This window comes from Bacillus rossius, chromosome 1, assembly GCF_032445375.1.
Source record: "Bacillus rossius redtenbacheri isolate Brsri chromosome 1, Brsri_v3, whole genome shotgun sequence".
NCBI classification, from domain to species: Eukaryota; Metazoa; Arthropoda; class Insecta; order Phasmatodea; family Bacillidae; genus Bacillus; species Bacillus rossius.
In genome coordinates, this window is record NC_086330.1 from 110,186,591 (window position 1) to 110,192,268 (window position 5,678).

The window sequence follows — 5,678 nt, forward strand, 5'->3', positions numbered from 1 at the left end:
CAATGTATCGCATTGTGTTCGGCGGACACTGATCGCTGTTTGGCCTTGTATGAAAAAGATAAACAAAAAATCTGAAAACACATATTTTGGTGCTCAATTATTTTCTGTGTTGTAGATTCTGACAATGAAAGTGTATTCGGGGCATTTTCCCTTGAGAAAAAGTGACATCATTCACATTTAGATAAGGACATGGACTACCTACAGATTCGGACTGTTGTAGATGGACCTTAACTGTCTAAATAAGACAACTCTTACCACATGAGCAAAATTTTCAAATTGAGAATTGACTAATAAGAAAATGTGTCAGCTTGCGGCCGGCGAGCTAAAGGTCGTGGTTTCGGTTCCCGGTAAGGTCAGGGGTTTTTCACTTGTGAAAAATTTCCTTCCGGGGTTCAGGGCTGGATGTTTTGTTGTGACTTCAACTCCATTCTGCAGAAGGAAACAGTTAACCACCGCAGTTTCACCAAATAAGCTAGAGATTAATACCGGACAGCCCCAAGATTTTTGTGCGAAAACCTGGCGTTGTTTTCACGTCAGTCCGACCAATAGTAGACAGTATGCTCGGTATGAACACTGTAACTGTTTAATACATGTGGTACCAACATTATGAAAATGAAAGTAACTTTCGTATATCTTAGAAAAACTTATTTAAAAATTATACAGATTTATTTGGGGAAATTAAACCTCCAAAGCTTAATGATTTCTTAAAAAGAAGTGAATCGTTTGGTACCAGAAAAATATAATATGTTATCTAACGACTTATCTATAAAATATTTTTGTAGTCACGCCTCTTGCCGCTAGGTTATTTTTCACACTGTTGCCTGTGTTGTTAGTTCAAAGCTGTCCCTTATTAGTCTCTGGTGTATTTGGTTTCACCTCTGCAAGTCTGCCTAATACACCATGGTCATTCTTCCGCGGCGATGGATGAAGTGCAATCCATGATGAAACACAGTAAGATATGTCCATAAATATTGTATTATTTGCGAAAATTCAGAAGGTCTGCATTGGGGTAATTCGTTGTCTGCCGTCAACTCTTAATTATGTCCTAATCTTTCTCTTTTAAAATCTTCTGCAGTTGAATTTTTGAACAGAACTATTTTTACTTAAATTCTGCACGCCCTTTAATTACCACATATCTTAAGTCCAATAAAACGCTGTGGTAGCTCCTTTCTCTAGAAAATAATTAGGACAACTTGATGTTTATAGTTGATTCCGCCTTTCCGTGAGCACATTTGAATCTTTTTTTTATTTCTGTTAAAATAAAAAACTACTTGCCTTATTAGTATATTTTATACTGAAACTAGCTTAAGTACCGGGCGTTGCTTGGGCTGAACACAGAGTGATTTTTTTAAGTCGTATGTAGACTGTAATTGTCTTATTAATTCTAACGTCAATTGTGCAAATTTTATTAAATTGGCTGGCATTCTGATTCAAGAGGATAGAACAGGGGCGATGGTGGATTGGGGGGGGGGGGGGGGGGGGGAAGAACCGGAAGAAAGTAGTATACCAAAATCTCATGTATTCAAATAAATTTTTGTTAAAATCAGAAGCAGATAATAGTGTTCTTATTTTTAATGTCAAGTGTGCACTTTTTTTTCTAAGAGGGCCAAAATAATGCTTTAGGGGGTAGGAAAAAGAAATGAGGATTGTTTTTTGTAATCTCATGTTTTAAGTATCTTCGTTTTCTTCAGTTGGATGTTTTTGTACGTGAACTGTTCAATATTTCACCAAGGAGAGTCACAAATCTGCTTTAAGGGGTAGTAAAGTGGAATGGGTGTAGTTATTTCTAAACTTCTTGTAGCCAGGTACAAGTGTAGGTTTAACAGCTATTTTATTTTTATTTTTAACATCAAATGTGAAAATTTCATAAAGGAGTGAAATTTTTTTCTTAAAAGAGCATGTACTCAATAAATTGTTTTAAATGAAAATCAGATATAGACAGAAATTACCCTCCTTTTTTGAACGTCAAGTGTGCAAGATGTTATCGACTTGTGACAGTGCTATACCTACTTAAAGTGGCAGGAAAGGTAGATAGAGTACGGGGTTGGTTTTTAGAAATCTCTTTAGATTATTTACTGAGGGTAAATTTTTAATTAAATGTAGACAGTTAATATTTTCTTAACTTGAACGCCGAGAATGAAATTTTAATCAAGTATTATCATCATACTGTTTTAGGGGTAGTTAGGGGAATTAGGGATCATTTCTCGAAATCTCGTATAGATAGGGGGATGGGAGAATTTTTTTTGAATCGGACATAGACAGTTATGTTCCTCTTAATTTTAACGCCGAGTGAGCAAAATTTCATTAAAAAAAATATAAAAATTATATTTTAGGGAGAAGGAAAGAAAATGATTTTTTTTTTTTTTTTAAATTTTGTGTAGACAGTGAACTGTCTCTTTTTTATAAATCAATTGCAGACAGTAATTTTCCCCCTTTTTTAAATGCAAAGTGAACAAAATTTCATCAACTAATGTTAAAGTTCGGTTTTAAGGGTTGGGAACGGGGGATGGAAGTGATTTTTAGGAATCTCACCTTGAGCGTGACCTTCCTCGTGTTTCAAAGGTAAAGTGTCAAAATTTCATCGAGATTGGAAAAATGGTTTAGGAACGCATACGGGATAAAAATAAATCCAAAATAAAATTGTGTATGTATGTGTAGACTATATTTATATAATGTAATGGTACAATGGCATATTATGTCTAGTGGTCAGAAATTATGTCCAGAATTTGATTCCTAGTGTCCAGTTTAGCTGGAATGTGCTGTAGGTTAAAACGAGTAATTCTCGAAGCCAGTTTAAAGTCACTGACCCTAGCCTCGCTATTTGAGGATGGACTCGTTCTTTGAATGGTTCTTGCATTGGAGAAGATTGATGTAGGATGTTTTTTGGGCATATTTACCAGCAATGGCGTATGCCCAAAAGAAAAACATATTCAATCATGAGTATGGACTCTTCCACCAAGATTTTGTGTGTCGACATCCTGACTTTGTTTTCTGGACATTTTTATATTTTTATAAGTACATGCAGCGTTTGAAAAGATGTGAGGATAGTTCAGTCATTAAAGTGCACGAAGAAGTTTACATTGGAGGTCCGTGGGAGAATAGCTAGGTGTTACGTGAATGTACTATTATGAAAGATTTCGTGAATTGTGAGATACTGGGAAACGTTTCATTGTTGGAAGATCTTTAATAAGGTTTCCACGGAACAGAATGCTGAGTACAAAATGAGGGTTACGTTTCTTTCAAGAGTACTATACGAAAAATAGTTTCTTCCTGGTAATGTAGTACTTAAACAACCATCACTGAGAAGCTAATGAGTTTCGACATGCTTTAAGGGCTATCAGATTATTAATAATTTTAAATTACATTTTTGCTCTCAATGGCGATTATGGCCTACATAAGACTCGCATACATTCATGACAGGTCGCTGTTTGTTTTCTCTTCAGTTTGGCGTCCGACGGGCCGCTTATAGCCTTAGCTTCCTGCGTTTAATCCAGTCTGCAAGACATATATAAGTCACTGCTGAGGGAGAAGGTAATGTGTGGTTTGCACGCTTTATCCAGAAAATTAATGTCTACGTCCAGGAGCGTACACAGGATTTTATTACGTATTGAGGGGAGGGGGGATGTTGATAGAATCAGAGATGGGTCGTAAAATCGCAACTTGTGATTTCGTCACAGAATAGTTGCTTAATGAAGCAGTCCCGGGCATGCCACCGGGCTATCATCATAGCTAATGCGCACCCAGAGGCCGATGTCAGACTGGGGCATCAAACCACGCAGTCCGCAAGGAGAACCAGTTATGATGGGATGATAAAAAAATTTGTATACGTGTTTGCTTTTAGCAGTTTTTAAATAGAATGCAAGGGATGGATGTTTGAATTTGATTAATTTAGCAGTTATTTAATTTAAATTTAATTTTTGGTTACTTGAATTTAAAGTATATAGTTGTTTGAAGGGTGGTATAAAAGGGAGGTTTGGAGTTGGGGTTATCTGTGCAGGGAGGTAGCTGAACAGTGAGCAGTTTTTTTTTTGTTTTTAATTATTTGCCAGAAATTTTAGTTACGCTGTATGTCTGTGTGCTAGGTGTGTTGTTTAAGTTGGGAGATTTCTATGATCGTGGGCCACTTTTCCCTTACTTTTACTGCGAGCTGGGGCAGGGGTGCGTAAGGAACGAGTCCCCTCGACCCACGGCTCACTCCGTGTGTATCTTTAGGGCCCTTACAAACGGGCGACTTTCTGTCGCTCTGTAGCAGCGACTTAAAAGTCGCTCGTAATGGAACCAAATATTTATAATTGATCCATGCACAAGAACAACTTTTTTTAATCTCTGCGACTAAAAAGACGACACTGGTCCCATTTCTGTCGCGAGTTGCCGCGTCCAAACAGTCGCTGAGGATCTCCAAAGAACAATGAAACACACGTTTTTAAATCTGTCCCTTCACACGGGTGACATAGCTGTAGCAGCGACTGCCGCGAACCGACACGCCAGAGTGCCCGATAGTGCATTGACACGGCATTCAACAATGAATATAGAATCGGAACTGTTAATTTCAGAGGTAGAAAAACGACCTGAACTCTATAAATGTGCTTTAAAAGATTGAAGTGATAGAAATTTTAAAACGAATATGTGGGCAAATGTATGTAGCTCAAGAGTGTTGTCACAAACTGGGATGACCTGGGTGTAGAAGTGAAGAAAGAGGAAGGCAGAAAATGTTATTTATCAAAATATTTTAATAAAACGCTGACTTATAGCGGATGCACCCATTTGTTGTCGTCATTTGTTTCTTTTCTTTTAGCACATGCGTTCCGAACAAGGAGTACAGGAAATCCATATACTACAACGAAATCCATATTGAAACTGCGACTAAAGTGACGCTTGTGTGCAAGGTCAAGCGACTGTCGCCTGAAGCTGCGACTTTCTGTCGCTCAGTCGCTGCGACAGAAAGAAGCCCGTGTGTAAGTGCCCTAACTAAACGAGGCAACACTGCTAGCTCCTGCACTCCGTCGCTCGACTTGTGGTGCTGAAGCGTCTCGGGGCGTCGCCATCTTGTTTGCGAGGTGGCGCCCTGGATGGGAGTCGCGTGACGTCGTGAGTGGATGGCAGGGCACCCCGTGGCCCGGCTGGTGAGGCGCCAGCACGCCGCAGATGTATGGCCGCGGCTTCATGTGCAGTGGGAACGCCAGCCCCACCGCCGCTACGGAGGATGACTTCGTTTGCGGCCGTTGCTGCTGTATCTCCAGCAGGCGGCTCTCTCGTGGCCCGCGCAGCTGAGGCCGTTGTTTTAGTAGAGATGATCAGTGTTTCCGCGTGAGATAATGGTGAAAGGGGGGAAGGGCAAGATATCGGGGGCGGCGAGCAGGACAGCAGTAGAACCTTTCTCATCAGTTAAAACGACTGTTTGTGAGCCCACTTCCACTCTCGCCACGGTGATGTTAACCCGGGACTTCATGCTTCTTGTGGCAGCAGGTGGTGATGTTTGCTTGCTTCCATCTTGGTGCTGTTTGGCTGGCGTGGGTGCCGCCAAGACGAGGTCAGCGGCCACTCGGACCGTCTGGTTCCTGATCTGCAGCTCGCTGTGCAGTCACTCTTCTGGGCCCCGCACTCACCATCACTACCCGCAGGGACTGTGGGTCGTGTGGCTCTGGAGGCAGTCCTAGCTTCTTCGTACCCTCGGCCCG